Genomic DNA, 16775 nt, shown 5'->3' with positions numbered 1-16775 from the left:
TTTGTGCTGGTTTTTGGTTGCCGTTGAGCTGCGCATGCTCTGCTAGATTTCCTGGGAGACACTGTTTTTCCATAAATCACAGTTGCTAGTCCAGTCATTGGTGTACCTCGTCTCTCCTTTGTCTCCGTCATCTTGGCTGGTTTTTTCTTAAGTATGTGCCAACTAACCGAGATATCAACTCTCCTGCAAGGCTACTACATCTACTTAGAACAGTTGGTTAACCCAGATCCGGGTCGCGGGTAAGTAGAAGAATAAGAATAGGGGGGAGCGAATTTTGCAGGTTCTCTCAGGTCGTTAATTGCAGATTGCCAGTATAGTCAAGAGAAAAATATATAACAGTTGCATTTTAGAGATGCTTAGCTATGGGACAAAAACGTGGAGACGAACAAAAAGGGCTGCATACAGATGCAACATTATGAGACAGAAGAGGGCAGAGTGCGTGTGAGAACAAAGGTGTCTTAATGACATCTTAGTTAAAATCGAGAAGAAATTGGCTTAGGCAGGGCATGCAATGTGCAAGCACGATAAGCAATGACTGTTAAGGCTAACAGGATGGTTTCAAAGATAATACAAGAGTAGCAGTGGGCGGTGGAAAGTTAGGGGGACAGAGTAGATTAGGAAGCTTACAGGGATGGATTCGCGCAGCTGACTCAGGACAGGGATGATTGGACAGATATGGGAGAGTCTTTTATAATGCAGTGGTCGTATTCAGGCTGAAGGTGATGATCCTAATATTGATGATGACCATTGTTGGAGCAAAAACTAGCAACAACCAGTGGTTTGAACATCTTGTCGCATAAACGTAGATAATGCGCTTTTTCACTGTCTTCAGTTCTATTCCTAGGTGGTTCAGAGCGATAACTTGAATAAATTCTTCTGAATGATCCCAAGTTTCTGCTTCGCCAACTTTACCAGCATAAAAAAAATATTTGGCCTGCCACTCCTGTTTTTCTTTCTTTAATTGTGCAGATGCGCCCTGCGGCATAAGAAAGTTACATGTACATGTGCAAACCGGTGACGCCTACAAATGCCAGCAAGGCCCGGTATTGGAGCCCATGGGTCCAGATTCGAGTGTCTGGTGATCAGCTGGGGTGGAAGTAGCGATGCAAAACTATCGATAGCACTATCGATACTATCGGTAGTAGAGTCACTATCGAACTATAGATGGTAAAAAAAACTATCGATAGTACTATCGATAGTACTTTCGACAGTAGTATCGATAGTACTATCGATAGTACTATTAGTAGTACTGGTATTGGTGAAAACAGCGCGAAAGAAGAAGCCCGAAGGCGAAACGAGGAAGTGACAGGAAAGAGCGCTGTAGCTTTTAGCCTCACTTCCTCGTTTCGCTTTCGGGCTTCTTCTTTCGCGCTGTTTCCACCAATGTCAGAATGGACCAACTAGCCCAGCAAAAAGTTCTATTAGTAGTACTTTCGGTAGTTCTATTGATAGTACTATCGATAGCTGTATCGATAATACTTGTTATAATGTCCTGTGTGTAATTGTGATTTTCCACTTACTCAACGTGATCCTCAACCAGCGGGGTGCCGATCGACGGCAAAGAGGAAGAATCTCAGAAGGAATCGCTCGTGAGCCCGGCCGCGACCGCTTGACCTGTCTCTGGCAACACTTGTTGGGCTAGTTGGTAGAACATGCTTCTGAACAAACCAGCGCAAAAAAAACAACGGAAAAGAAAAAGGCGGAACACGACGGACAGTAGTGAGACCAGTTTTTTTAGCGCAAACAATTACATTAGAAAATGCTGGCTACCCCACTAAGCTTTTAGCCTCAGTCGCTGAAGCAATGCTTAAAAAATCAAAACGACCCGATTTGATTGCCACGACTGACAACGCCAATAGAAAGATGGTCGCTGTTATACCCTACATGCATCGCATTTCGCACAACATGAAGAAAATTGGGAAACGTGTTGGAGTTGAAGTCGTCTTTAGTGCCCCAAAGCGACTTTCCCAGCTTTGCAGAAAGGTCAATGAAACTCGTAAAAAAGAGAGTACGTGCAATATCAGGCATCAGAAGAATTTTGTGCAATGTACTGATTCAGTTGTCTATTCCATCCCTTTGTCCTGTGGGAAGCAGTATATTGGACAGACAGGGCGTTGTTTAAATGACAGACTAAAAGAACATGATTACAACGCAAATGTCCAAAAGTGCCGTCACATCGGTATCCATTGTCGGGATTGCAAAGATGTAGAAACGGATTGTTTGCCGCACTTTGAAAAAAATGGCTGAGGCTTAACTTGTTTAACCCTGGTCTAATGCGAAGCATATTTTTTTATTTTTTATTTATTTATTTAATACTGCAGAGTCGCTCGACCCCAAGCAGGCATGAACACGGGCATGAGCACAGATACAAATGAAAAAACAAGATATGCACGAACTTCATACAGCACTCTTGAAGGTCATTACCAAACCATACAGTCACTACGCACAGAGATTGAAGGCCTAACTACTCACACCGCCCAAGCAACTCGCCAGCTCTGTGATCTCGAGGATCGCATAGATGAAGCAGAAAATCAATCACGAAGAAACAACCTCATATTCTACAACATTCCGGACCCTGACCCATCTGAAACGTGGGCCGACTCTGAAAAGCTACTAATTCGCCATTGCTCTGAATTTTTGGACATCACCCTCGACCCCAAAACAATAGACCGCACTCACCGTCTTGGGCGCCACGAACCTGATCGCTGTCGTCCGTTAATTGCCAAATTCGCACTTTTCAAAACGAAGGACGAAATTCTAGCTAATGGCCGCAAATTCAAGGACACTGTCTACTCCGTCGGTGAAGATTTTTCACGCCGCGTTCGCAATGTGCGCAAACACCTAGTTACATTTGCCAAAAGCAAGACTAACCGTTTTTCTTTGCGATACAAAACCCTGTTCATCGGTTCCCGACGATATATCTTCGACGAACCATCGCAATCTGTAAAAGAGATACCATAGCGGTTGCTGCGCCGCCAGCCCCCAGCCGCTCATATACCTGCCACCCCCCAGCCTAATCTTTCCTTTTCGGCGATTTTCACAAACATACGTAGTTTTCTTCCGAAACGCGAAATCATCTCCAATCTTGTGTGTTCATCTGCTAGTAACTTGCTGATGCTTACCGAAACATGGCTCACTAATGGCATCACCGATACTGAAGTTCTTGCTGACTTACCGAATTTTAACCTTTTTCGCAAAGATCGCACATCCGCTCGAGGTGGAGGCGTTTTCATCGCAGTTAACAATCAGTTCTCGTGTACAGTTATTAATATTCCATCAGACCTTGAGATACTATGGCTACTTTGTCGCGCTGCGCCCCAAACCGTACTGCTGGGCGTTTGTTATAGAGCGCCAAATACCAACTCCGATTTCTCTCGAATTCTTAACGACGTGATCAGCCAATTAACGAGGAAATACCCAAAAGCGCATATCATTCTTTTTGGAGACTTCAATTTTCCAGAAATCAACTGGCAGACACAGACAGCAGTCGGCAACAGGGAAGCGAATGATTTTATCGAGGTCTGCCTAAACTTCAACTTAACTCAAGTGGTATCTGAACCGACCCGCGTTGCAAACATCCTAGATCTAATCCTGACTACCCACCCGGAAGCTCTCTCATCTATCACTTATCTACGCGAAATCAGCGACCATAAAGTAATCCACGCCACATTTGAGTTCCGCCCATCACGACGCCAGAACCAAAACAAAACTATTCGCCTATACGACAAAGGAAACTATGAAGCCTTTAGTCTTGAATTAAACCAATATCTCACAACATTTGAAGCATCTTTTCACGATCATTCAGTAAATGATAATTGGTCCCGTTTTAAGAAAAAGGTTAGCGAACTAACCGATAGATACATCCCCAAAATAAGTTTCCACTCGGACCGCCAGAAGCCATGGTATACCAAAACGATAAAAAGACTCGACAATAAAAAGAAGCGCCTTTTCCGTGCGGCAAAATTAAAGCAATACGACGAGTGCGCATGGGAAAAATACTATACAGCCGAACACACCTACCTATCAGCAATTCGCAACGCAAAATACTCTTTCCTTCACAACGACCTCCCCAAATTGTTGACTTCCAATCCCAAAAAGTTTTGGCAGGTCATAAGTGAACACCCGGCACATACCATCACTCTAACTAAAGAGTCTGGAGAAGAAGCTGATGACATTGAGTGTGCTGACATTTTTAATAACGCCTTTTCATCTGTGTTCACTAATGAAATTCACCCACCAACTGCAACTTTCGCCGTCAATATAGAGTCCAGCATGCCTGCTATCGCGTTTTCTGAAGCCGGCATTTCCTCGCGCATTGAAAACCTTAAAACTTCATCATCGGCCGGCGTCGACGAAATTAACTCCAAAATACTGCGCAACACTAAGAATATTTCTGCAATGTACTTATTGTTATTATTTTCACAGTCGCTTTCTGCAGGTTCCATTCCGGATGACTGGAAAGTGGGAAAGGTCATTCCCGTCTTTAAGTCCGGTAACAAAGATTCTCCTTTAAATTACCGTCCGATATCATTAACCAGCATACCTTGCAAAATCATGGAACACGTCATCTATTCTCAAATCATGGACTTTCTTGACGCTAACAACTTCTTTCATCCCTCACAACACGGGTTTCGCAAGGGTTTGTCATGTGAAACTCAACTGGCCGTCTTTCTTCATGACGTTCACTCTAACCTCGACTTAAATTTACAAACTGAAATGAAATGAAATGAAACTGACGCTATTTTTCTAGACTTTGCTAAAGCATTTGATAAAGTTCCCCATAGGCGTTTACTGCTAAAACTAACCATGCTAAAACTGCATCCTAACGTCTTATTGTGGATCGAAGAATTCCTTTCTAACCGCTCCCAGTTTGTTCTCGTTAACAGCCAGAGTTCCAACCCTCTTCCAGTAACATCAGGCGTACCCCAAGGTTCTGTACTTGCTCCCCTCCTATTCTTAATCTATATTAACGACTTACCCTCAAACCTGGTTTGCAATGTTCGTCTGTTTGCAGACGACTGCGTTATTTACCACACGATTTCTAACACCTTTGACCAATCACAGCTCCAAAACGACATTGACACAGTGCATGCCTGGTGTGATGACTGGCTAATGTCGCTTAATCCTAACAAATGTAAACTCGTATCTTTTCACCGCCGGCGTAACCCCCATATTTTCCCTTACTCAGTTGCTAACGTTCCACTAGAATCTGTATACTCATAGAAGTACCTAGGTGTCACCTTGTGCCAGGATCTCTCCTGGCGTTCTCATGTAACGAACATCATCGCATCAGCTAACCGGTCATTGGGTTTTTTGAAACGTCATCTACGGCACACCCCTCAAAGTATTAAACTTCTCGCCTACCAATCACTCATTCGACCAAAACTAGAATACGCATCTGCTATCTGGAGCCCGCAACAAGCATATCTCATCAGTTCACTAGAATCTGTCCAAAATCGCGCCACGAGGTTCATTCATTCTGCCTATTTATACGACATCAGTGTATCGTCACTTAAACGACAATCAGGTTTATCAACTCTTGCCCATCGTCGTCGCATTGCTTCTCTTAGTCTGTTTCATAAGTTTTTTTACAGTTCCCTCGGACAGCAACCCTATATCACACCGCCCGCTCGCATATCTCATCGCACCGGCCATCCACTGCAAGTGTCATGCCAACGCGCCCGCACCGTCACTTTTTCCGCATCCTTTTTTCTTCGCACTGCTAAAGACTGGAATGGCCTTCCCCACGACGTTGATGCCATCACCTGCCAATCAAGTTTTGTGAACAATTTAAATATGCATTTCATAAATATCATGTAAGCAATCATATTCAACCTATATTTGTACTCCCACCCCTTATGTAATACCCCCAAAGTGGGGTCTTTAAGGAAATAAAGTGAAGTGAAGAGCAAACGATGATGCGAAAAAAGAAACTAAAAAGACAAGGGTTTCACATAGGAAAGGCTCTCCAATTATCAACAAACGTTTCTACATTTGGGCTGTTCACTACACACTTCGGCAATTCATTCCACTCTGCAATTGATTTGAAAAAAAAATGAGTGTTTAACTGTGTTAGAGTATGCACGAAATTCTTGCAGCATTTTTCCATGGTTACAACGCGTACTTGCTCGTGAAACAGGAGTAATATAATCATGGGCGTTTATTCTAATCAGGTTATTATATATTAGGTACAAAAATTTCAATCTTGCTTCAGTGCGCCTTGTCTGAAGGGATTCTAGGCCAATAGAATTGATCATAGCAGATACACTATCCGTTCGTTTGTATCGATTGCAAATGAAACGGGCCGCTATCCTCTGCACTCTTTCTAACTTGGAGATATTCTTGGCCGTAAATGGGTCCCATAAACAACAAGCATATTCCAGACGAGGCCGCACCAAAGCCTTATACGCTGCCAGTTTCACATGTTTTGGGGCCTTTGACAGTTTACGTCCGTGTGGTTTCCTTCATCTTTGTCTTCCGTCCCTTTCGCGCTGTTTTTTCCACCCAAAAAAAAACAAACACCACACAGTCTTCAGAGCTTTCCCGCATGTAATATCGATGTGAGCATCCCAGTTTAGGCAATTAGTTATCTGAACTCCAAGGTATTTCACAGACAAGGTTTCTGGAAGTGGTACGCCAGCTATACAATATGGATGTATCAGAACAGTTTTCTTTTTACAAATTCTAAGTACGGAACATTTATTAACGTTAAGAAACATACCCCATTGGTTACACCAGTTTGAGATCTTCTGCAGGTTACTGTTAAGCTTAATTTGGTCCGGTGTGGAGTTAACTAAGGAATATAAAACGCAGTCATCTGCAAATAGTTTAACTCTAACTTCGGAATCAACCACATTAATTATGTCATTTACGTAAACTAAAAATAGGATAGGCCCCAGAACTGATCCTTGCGGAACACCAGATGAAACCGGAAGTTCATCAGAGTACTCATCGTTAACACGGACATATTGAAATCTGTCTTCTAAGTAGGCTCTAATAAGGTCAATAATATTAGGATTGATTCCGGCAGTGTAAAGCTTTTGTATGAGTTTAGTGTGCGGAACCTTATCAAAGGCTTTGGTGAAGTCAAGAAAAACAGCGTCCATTTGTTGTTTGTTATTAACTGCAATAAAAAAATCATGGCAAGTGGTTATCTGTTGTGAGACCGTAGATAAACCACGCCTAAATCCGTGCTGCTCATCACATAAAAAATGGGTCGATTCCAAAAATTCCGTCAGAGCTCGGCAGATCACATGCTCGAACATTTTTCAAGTGGTCGAGATCAAAGATATTGGGCGATAATTAGATACGCGAGATCGGTCACTGCCTTTAAAAACAGGTACGACACGTGCGGTTTCCCATTCCGATGGGACTGCGCATTGAGACAGACAGGCGTTGAAAATAATATATAAGTAATGTGATAACCATTCTGCGTAACGGCGGAGAAAAGCTGCAGGGATGTTATCAGGCCCACTAGACTTTTTAACGTCAAGTTTCAGAAGAAGATTCAACATACCTTCGCGGGAGATAGTAACATCTGGCATTAGAGAAATGTAGCCGTCTGGCTTAGAAGGAAAACTCGAGGTTTTATCGGTATACATTGATTGGAAGTACTAATTAAACACACCAGCAGTATCTTTTGACCCTGTGACAGGTGAACCATCGACTATTAATGGCACACTACGTTGTTTGTCGCCATTAATGTATCGCCAGAACTTATCCGGTGCTTTACTCCGGTAATGGCTAGGCTTGGTAATACATGGCTTTCCTTGGTTGAATACTTGGTCATTTTAATACAACCACTAGAAGCCTTCGTCGTGGGGGAAGACAACGGCATGGCTACAGCGGAACGCCGACTAACCCCGAGACACGCGTTGGGTGGGCGCCTGGATTGCCACGGAAGCCGCGTCCGCCTGCCCGGTGGAGCGAGCGTTTCACCTACACCGAGTGTGAACGCGCGTTGGAAATGCGCGGGAATGCCGCTCGACGACATTCCGACGTCTGTGCGATGGCATCGTTAGGCAGGCGCCGATACAGGCAGGTGCCTGGGAGGCCGAGCGGTAGCTTTTTTAGGGGGTCCACGGTGGCTCAGGGCGTAGGGGTAGGTAGAAGCGATGTAAATGTAACAATGGCGGCTGATCCCAACAAAATGGCCACTAGGAGGCCCAGAAAGAAAACTACGAAAAAGAAATTTAACGCCAGGATCAGTTACATAAACATGCAAGGGGGTAGAAAGAGAGCGAAATGGCTAGAAATAGAGCAGCAGTTAAAGAACGAAGCAGTAGGTGTGTACGCTCTATGCGAGACACATCTGAGGGATCTAGAAGATCCACCTTTCATCGATGGCTATGCCTGGGAATACAAGGGGGGTACTGCGCACAAAAAGACAAGGACAAGAAGATAACACAACAAGCGCAGACTCGCGACTAACTTTATTTGAAAACACGATACTCCTTTTATAGTTTCAAAACTGTCACATCACACACATGATGAAACCAAAAACCTGTCTTCATTGTGATACAGTTTGATAGAAGGGTCACTTGCGCAATCTTATCCTTCTGTTTGATGCAAAACGCCTCCGCCAACTCACGCGCCACTTGGTCACGGCTCCTCCTCAAAACTTTTGTATCTGTCAGCAACGGCAGGCAAGGGTTATTGCGCGTAGCATCCGGGCATGCGCCACAATGCAGGGGTAAATTCGACCCTGTCCCTGATTTCATGGAAAGCTGGTGTTTCCTTAAGCGCTCATTCAGACATCGGCCTGTCTGACCGATGTATACCCTGCCACAGGTGAGGGGTATCCGGTAAACGACACCCGTCTGGCACCTGACAAAACGAGTGGCATGACGCTTCTCGCAGTCCGCTTTCCTCATCCCTCCGGACTACAGCACTGCACGGGCCTCACTTTGAGGCCCAAGCCCGGCCCGGGCCCGCGACCTGAAGCCCGAGCCCGGCCCAGGCCCGGGGCTTCAAGCCCGGGCCCGGCCCAGGCCCGCTAAATTATCGCTCTAGCGAGCCCGGCCCGGCCCGCGAACTCGGGAGTGAAGCCCGGCCCGTTTCACAGTGCCGCTTGAGGTATACTGCTCACTCTGAGCAAGTAGACTGCTACTAGACCGATAAGAAACTGGCCGACAAAGGTTCTGAAACCACAGTTTGGCTTGCAGAAAGTTGGTTCTTTTTGACCCAAAAGGAAGTGATTAAGAGTACTGCTCGCCAGGTCGTCTTTTGGATACTGATCTCGTGTAGGTGCAAATACAAACTCCGAAGTTCTGAGAGCCAAATAAAAAGGGCTGCATACGCACGTAATAGACTACTTTGCATTCCCCCATAATTTTAATCAGTTATATTTTGTCGCCCGCGAAGTAAAAACATTAAAGCTGCCTAGCAAGCATTAGGATGACATTTTTTTAGTGAACGCGATCTCACACGTTGAACTCATTGCCGAACTAGTCACCTTTCAGCAGAAACGAAAAGCTAAAAGGCTTGAGTATTCCACGGTGTGTGTTTTGAAGACTATAAGCGTCCTAAACTAATATGTCCTTTCTAAATGCATTTCTAATAGTTTATAGGTATGTTTTGGGATGACAAATGAGCAATGTCCAATTAATACCGGTTAAATTTTACTCTTGCTGGTGAAGCAAAAGATAACGCGTGAACCACGTGATACGAGTAACTTACAGGGCAAAACACTTGTCATGTCAACTAGGCTGAAGAAGGAAGGAGGGATAGATGTGGTTATGAGATGAGATTTACAAACTCTCGCGAGCTTTTGTGGCTGTTTCATTTACTAGACGTTCCGGTCAGCTGATCAAAAAGAAAACCAAACGCGCTTTAGTCTGTGAATTTTCTCACACGAGAAGAATATATCTATAAAATAAAAAACGATGTTTTTGGGGCTTAAGGGCCCAAGGGAAGTCAGGCTGTGAGAGACACCGAAGCAGAGGGCTCCGGATCATTTCGACCACCTGGGCTTCTTCAACGAGCAATGATACCACAAAGTACATGACTGCCATGCTTGCCGCCGAAACAGAAATGCGGCCGCCGAGGCTAGGAGCAAATCCTGGTTCCCCGGCTCAGTAATCAAGCGCCTTGACCACTAAGCCACCGCGGCATAGAAATAAGGAAATAAATAAGTCAATGAATACAGCTTAGTTTTTTTTTTCTCAGCGCGTACTATAGCCCATAGCTCCCCTGTGTCGCTGCTCCGATGCCGCAGTTGTGTACTTCACTCTGCAATAGTGAATGAATAGTCGGACACCAGCCGTTTCTATACGGACCCAAGCCCGGCTCGGGTCCGCAGCTTTAAGCCCGAGCCCGGCCCGGGCCCGCAAGTTCAGGCCCGGGCCCGGCCCAGGCCCGGGAAAACAGATCATGTCCAGGCCCGGCCCGGCCCGCGGGCCGGGCCGGGCCCGGGCTTTCGGACTGGCCCGAGCCCGTGCAGTGCACTGCTCCGGACATGACCTGAGGGCACAATGAGGCCAACTTGCATGGGGCGGTAAAAACTGCCGGCACGCCGTACCGTTTCGCCACGTTCTTCAAGTTGTGGGAAATTCTGTGAATATACGGTAGAACCGCAGGCCTCATTTCCTTAGAACGGCCACTATCCCGGCACGTCCTATTTTTCAGTTTGCGCAGAAGCTTCTCTGCCACTGCAACAATGATTGAAGCAGGAAAACCAGCCTTCGTCATCCTAATTACCTGATTATTGAGGCTCTCGTGCACCAGGTGAGCGCAAGACTTAGACAAGGCGCCCTGCGGGCAATATGTTCCGATAGCCCGTTTAACATTCTTGGAATGTGCTCATCTGAACGGCAACAGGTCTTCCGTGCACGTGGTAAGTAGATCCAGCAAACGTTATCTGGTGTTAAAGTCAGGTTAATATCTAAAAACTGTAGCTTGTCATGTTCCGGTAACTCGTGAGTAAAGGTTAGACCCTTCCCATGTCGTCTGAAAATCGATAAAAATTCTTCCACAATCACAGTGTGCGTCGCGCCAGGTCGATCTTTAAGAAACACTAAATAGTCATCAACGTACCTAAATATTTTCAGAGTAGTCTCATTGTCAAAATAGCGCACCAGATCACAGTCAATGCTGGACAAGAAGATGTCAGCCAGTACAGGTGCCACACAGGAACCAATGCAAATTCCTTTGCGCTGAACAATGACCTGATCGTTAAAAGATACAAAGGTAGAACCAAGATAAAACTCAAGTAAAGACATAAAATTGTTCAGCGTTATACCGCAGGCATTCTGAAAAGCTATTACACCCCTATCTTACAATTCAATACAAGACCTGACGGCGCAAAACGGCATCGTGGGGTATTGAAAAGAACAGGTTTTCAATGTCAATTGAAAAGGCGTAGCCTACAGGCGGAGCATCCTGCAGGTAGGCGACTATATCATCCGAGTTCCTAGTCAAGAATGGGTCTTCCACTACCGCCAATTTCAGACACTTTTGAATAAACACACTTACTTCACGCTGCCAAGTACCTTTTTCACTTACTATGCACCTAAAGGGCTTGTCAACTTTATGTGTTTTTACAATGAAAAACAGTTCTAAGCTATAGCGCTTGGAGTTAATAACTGCTCTCGACAGTTTATCTAAAGCAAGGTCCTTGCACAGCACAGAAGCTTGGGTCTTTACCTTTGACGGTTTCACCTTCTTCCGAACAAAGTTCTTCTCGACTGCTTGAGCAGCTTTTTCACCAAACATCCCCGAAGGCAGGACGACGAAGCCTCCCACTTTACCAGCTTGCAGAAGGGCCAAGCCATTGTCTTTGAAGAAAGAGACAACTTCTTTTACTGATGTCTTGAGGCGTGAAGTGCTCCCACTCGCAGACCTCCGAGGCTTAGCAGCAGTCCGTGGAAGGCTGTCAACACCATCTAGTAGGCACCGCTCCTGGTCCTCATCAGATGCCTTCCGCGCCAGCTGCCGGTTCAATGAAAGAAGCTCGTGCGCAGGCACACTAGGCTCAGTGCTGAACTTAGCTCAGTGCTATCGGAACCTATTGCCTGCAGGGCGCCTTGTCTAAGTCTTGCGCTCACCTGGTGCAGGAGAGCCTCAATAATCAGGTAATTAGGATGACGAAGGCTGGTTTTCCTGCTTCAATCATTGTTGCAGTGGCAGAGAAGCTTCTGCGCAAACTGAAAGATAGGACGTGCCGGGATAGTGGCCGTTCTAAGGAAATGAGGCCTGCGGTTCTACCGTATATTCACAGAATTTCCCACAACTTGAAGAACGTGGCGAAACGGCACGGCGTGCCGGTAGTTTTTACCGCCCCATGCAAGTTGGCCTCATTGTGCCCTCAGGTCATGTCCGGAGGTAAGAGGAAATCGGACTGCGAGAAGCGTCATGCCACTCGTTTTGTCAGGTGCCAGACGGGTGTCGTTTACCAGATTCCCCTCACCTGTGGCAGGGTATACATCGGTCAGACAGGCCGATGTCTGAATGAGCGCTTAAGGGAACACCAGCTTTCCATGAAATCAGGGACAGGGTCGAATTTACCCCTGCATTGTGGCGCATGCCCGGATGCTACGCGCAATAACCCTTGCCTGCCGTTGCTGACAGATACAAAAGTTTTGAGGAGGAGCCGTGACCAGGTGGCGCGTCAGTTCGCGGAGGCGTTTTGCATCAAACAGAAGGATAAAGATTGCGTAAGTTACCCTTCTATCAAACTGTATCACAATGAAAACAGGTTTTTGGTTTCATCATCATGTGTGTGATGTGACAGTTTTGAAACTATAAAAGGAGTGTCGTGTTTTCAAATAAAGTTAGTCGCGAGTGTGCGCTTGTTTTGTTATTTTCTTGTCCTTGTCTTTTTGTGCGCAGTACCCCCCTTGTATTCACCATGATTGACCGACTAGCCCAACAACCTACGCTCTTAAACTTTGTCTGGGAAGAGTACAACAGAACAACAACAGAGAAGAAGGGAGGAGGAGTAGGTATGCTGATACATCAAGGAACAAATTGGCAAAGAATAAAATCAGCTTGCAAAGAACATGTAAGACATGATGTTGGGCTAGTCGGTTCATGGTTAGAGCGAAACAAAACTGCGCGAAGAAGACGGGACAAAAGAAAGGCACGAATACACACACACAAAGCGCAGACTTCCAACTGACTTTATTTTGTAAAAGCAGGGTGCTTATAAAGGCAATCACAGCAAACTAGGAGACAAGTTCGAATGTGACCATCTAGAAATTGATTTCTTGACATGAAAGAGATAAAGAAGGGGCGCTAACACACTTATCACCCCTTTTAGAAATGAAAAAGGCCTCGATAATTTCTCTTTCGGTTTTAGTTTTGGCTTTCGAAAGGAACTTTGTTTTTTCCAGGTAAGGAGAACAGGTTTTCATGTCGCAGCTCTTACAGTGCAAGGGTAGATTGCTGCCAGTGCCACTGCTAAGGGATCGCCTGTGTTCTAAAGCGCGCTCATTAAAACAACGGCCAGTCTGGCCTATGTAGGAACGACCGCATGACAAAGGTATCTCGTAAACAACTTCGGAAACACATTTTGTAAACTTGTTCCGGTGGTTCTTCTTGCAAGTGGTGGGTTGCTTTCTTGTTCCAGCCAGTAGAGGGCACACTTTTTCAGCTTGCAAGGAGCCGAAAAAACAACGCGTATCCCATGCCTTTCTGCTACATTCTCGATGTTATGGGAAAGGCAATGAAAATACGGCATGACAAATGGTGGCTTGGAATCCGAGCATCCTTTATCTTTTTCTTGTGAAGATTTTAGCCTTTGAAGCAGGCTTTCGCAGGTGCCAAGAAGTAGATGACGGGGATAGCCAGCGGAAAGAAGGCGCTCAACTTGACAGTGAAAACTGGATGACATGGTGTGGGTACAGGATTTCTGCAGGGCAGAGAGGCAGGCAGACATGATGATGCCACGTTTGACTAGCTTAGAATGAGCGCTTTTATAGGGTAGTAGACTCTTGTTCGACCTTGGGCTATACGACCAGCAAACGTGGGCATCAGTGAAGTGCAGATTTAAGTCTAAAAACTGTATGCGGTTGTCCCTTGTCAGTTCATGAGTAAAAAGTAAGCCTTGCCCCTCAGAGGAGAAGGCGTTAAGAATGTTAGTGACAGCACTGTCAAGGTCATAGTTAGAAGAATTGTCTAGAATCACTAGAAAGTCATCGACATAACGAAACACACGTGATACAGGGTGGTTTAAAAGCTCTTTTTCTAAGCGTCTGTCTAAAAAAGCCATAAAAATGTCACACAGCACTGGAGCAACCGAAGACCCAATGCTATTTTTTAGAGCTTTTACAGTTTTACCTGAGTTCCACGGCCACTTTTTACGACGGACGATTTTATGTTCAAAAGTCCGGAATTTTTAGAGATGTTTAGAGGGAGACGATGCTGTGGACTTCATTACGTCATTTATAGCTGCGTATTTTAGCAATGCCAATGGGGTAATCTCCCCAAATGAGGCGGCAACACAGGACAGCACAAAATAGAACAGCTTAGAACTGACTAGTCTTAACTGGAAAAAGGCGGAAGCGAATGTTCCTAAAACCACATCCGCAGGGATAGACGAAATTCCAATTAAGCTGATTAATGAACTTGGCCCAAGAAGCAAGGAAGCGCTGATAAAAGCATTGGAGGCAGTCCTAACAAATCAGCAAATTCCGCACAGCTGGAGACAGAGTAAAATGAATTTGATTTATAAAGGGAAAGGAGATAAGATGAACATAAAATCCTTCCGTCCGATTACGATAACATCTGTTATGTACAGGCTGGCAATGCAGGCGGTGAAATTAAAAATGCAAGCATGGGTAGAAGGGAATAGTATACTCGGAGAACTTCAGAATGGGTTCAGAAGGGGTAGGCGGTTAGATGATAGCCTGTTCGTGCTTACCCAATGCATAGAAATAGCTGAGGCGGAAAATAGACCTCTGTTTTTAGCCTTTCTGGACATAAGCGGTGCATACGATAACGTGAACAGGGAACTCCTGTGGAGCATATTGAAAGATTTAGGTATTAGTGATGAGGTAATTGATTTTATACAGGAAATCTACCGAGATAATGAAGTTGAAATTACATGGGAAGGAAAAAAAAGTACCACAACTGTGGGGGTGCACAAAGGATTAAGGCAAGGTTCCCCTCTATCACCGCTGCTGTTCATGCTTTACGTGATGAATATGGAAAGAAGGCTAGAAGAAAGTAATGTGGGTTATAATCTATTGTACAGATTAGGCGGAAATGCAGTTGAGCAGCGACTCCCGGGTTTAATGTATGAGGACGATATTGTACTGTTAGCAGATAGCCAGGAAGGTTTACAAACTTTGGTTAATTGCTGTGGAGACGAAGGAGAGGCTCTAGGATTCAGTTGTAGCGCAACTAAATCAGGTGTGATGATTTTTAACGATACAACTGATCAGGTGCTTACAATACAAGGCCGCGAAATACCCAAAGTGGCCGAGTACAAATACGTCAAGATATGGCTAAACGAAGGGCAGATATACACGGAAAAGCATGAACAGACTCTTAGGGCAAAAGGGCGAGGAGTTGCCGGGATTATCAAACACAGGGCATTATGGGGGTAGAACAAATGCGAAGTACTGAGAGGTATTTGGAAAGGAATGCTGGTGCCGGTGCTTACTCTCGGGAGTGCGGTTCTTTGGTTAAGGGCAGAAGTTCAGTTGGTATTAGACGTAAATCAGAGAGCTGTTGGAAGATTAGCACTAGGTGCCCACGGCAAAACCACAAACGAGGCAGTACAAGGGGATATGGGCTGGGCATCGTTCGAAGCACGGGAATCTAAGAGTAAAATACTATATGAAGAACGCCTGAGGAAATTGGACGATAACAGATGGGCAGCTAAGGTATTTAAATATTTATACAGAAAGAACGTTGACTCACAGTGGCGGAAAAGAACTAGAAAACTGACCAGTAAGTATGCCGGTCATGAGGACGGAGAAAACGACATTAAACGACAGGTTAAAAACGCGGAAGTTAAAAATTGGATGAATTCAATGGAAAAGAAACATAGTGTAGAACTATATCGATGCTGGAAAAGGCAGATCAGGAAAGAATTTTTCTATGATATCTCAAGAGGCAGTGCCCTACTTATTGAAACTAGGTCAGGGTGTCTTAGAACGCGCAGCTACAAAAAGAAATTTAACGAAGAAGATGACACATGTGCAGTGTGTGGTAGATCTGTGGAAACAATTGAACACCTCATAATCAAATGTGATGGTATCCATCCGGATGTCGATGCAGGAACAGTCACTCTTTCTGAGGCCCTAGGGTTTAAAGATAACAATGGTCATGTAAATAGATCTGCAGTGGAAGTCAGCAAAAAGCGATTGGAGGATTGGTGGCTGAAAAACAGAGATGTGGCATAAGGTTAGAATTGTAGGAAACCGTAGGCAAAGGTGATGGAGAATCTTAACGAGAATTGCCAACACAGTAAACAAAAAAATAATAAAGAAAGAAAAGCTGAGCATGGTGGCAATTGCCACCGCCCCGTTTCAAAGGGGGCGCTCCTATCCATCCATCCATCCGTCCATCCGTCCATCCGTCCGTCCATCCGTCCATCCATCTGTCCATCCATCCGTCCATCCATCCGTCCATCCATCCGTCCATCCATCCGTCCATCCATCCGTCCATCCATCCGTCCATCCGTCCGTCCATCCGTCCGTCCATCCGTCCGTCCATCCGTCCGTCCATCCGTCCGTCCATCCGTCCGTCCATCCGTCCGTCCATCCGTCCGTCCATCCGTCCGTCCATCCGTCCGTCCATCCGTCCGTCCATCCGTCCGTCCATCCGTC

General features: G+C 45.3%; 1 protein-coding gene across 1 annotated transcript in view; it reads right to left on the bottom strand.

The window, feature by feature from the left end:
* The window catches only part of LOC149337827 (uncharacterized), a 166641-nt gene that overhangs the window by 140041 nt on the left and 9825 nt on the right, over positions 1-16775 (bottom strand). The gene's annotated exons all lie outside the window — the stretch shown is intronic.

Source organism: Amblyomma mixtum, chromosome 7 (genome assembly GCF_055824585.1).
Source record: "Amblyomma mixtum isolate Tamu chromosome 7, ASM5582458v1, whole genome shotgun sequence".
Taxonomy (NCBI): domain Eukaryota; kingdom Metazoa; phylum Arthropoda; class Arachnida; order Ixodida; family Ixodidae; genus Amblyomma; species Amblyomma mixtum.
This window is presented reverse-complemented; position numbering and strand designations above follow the sequence as displayed.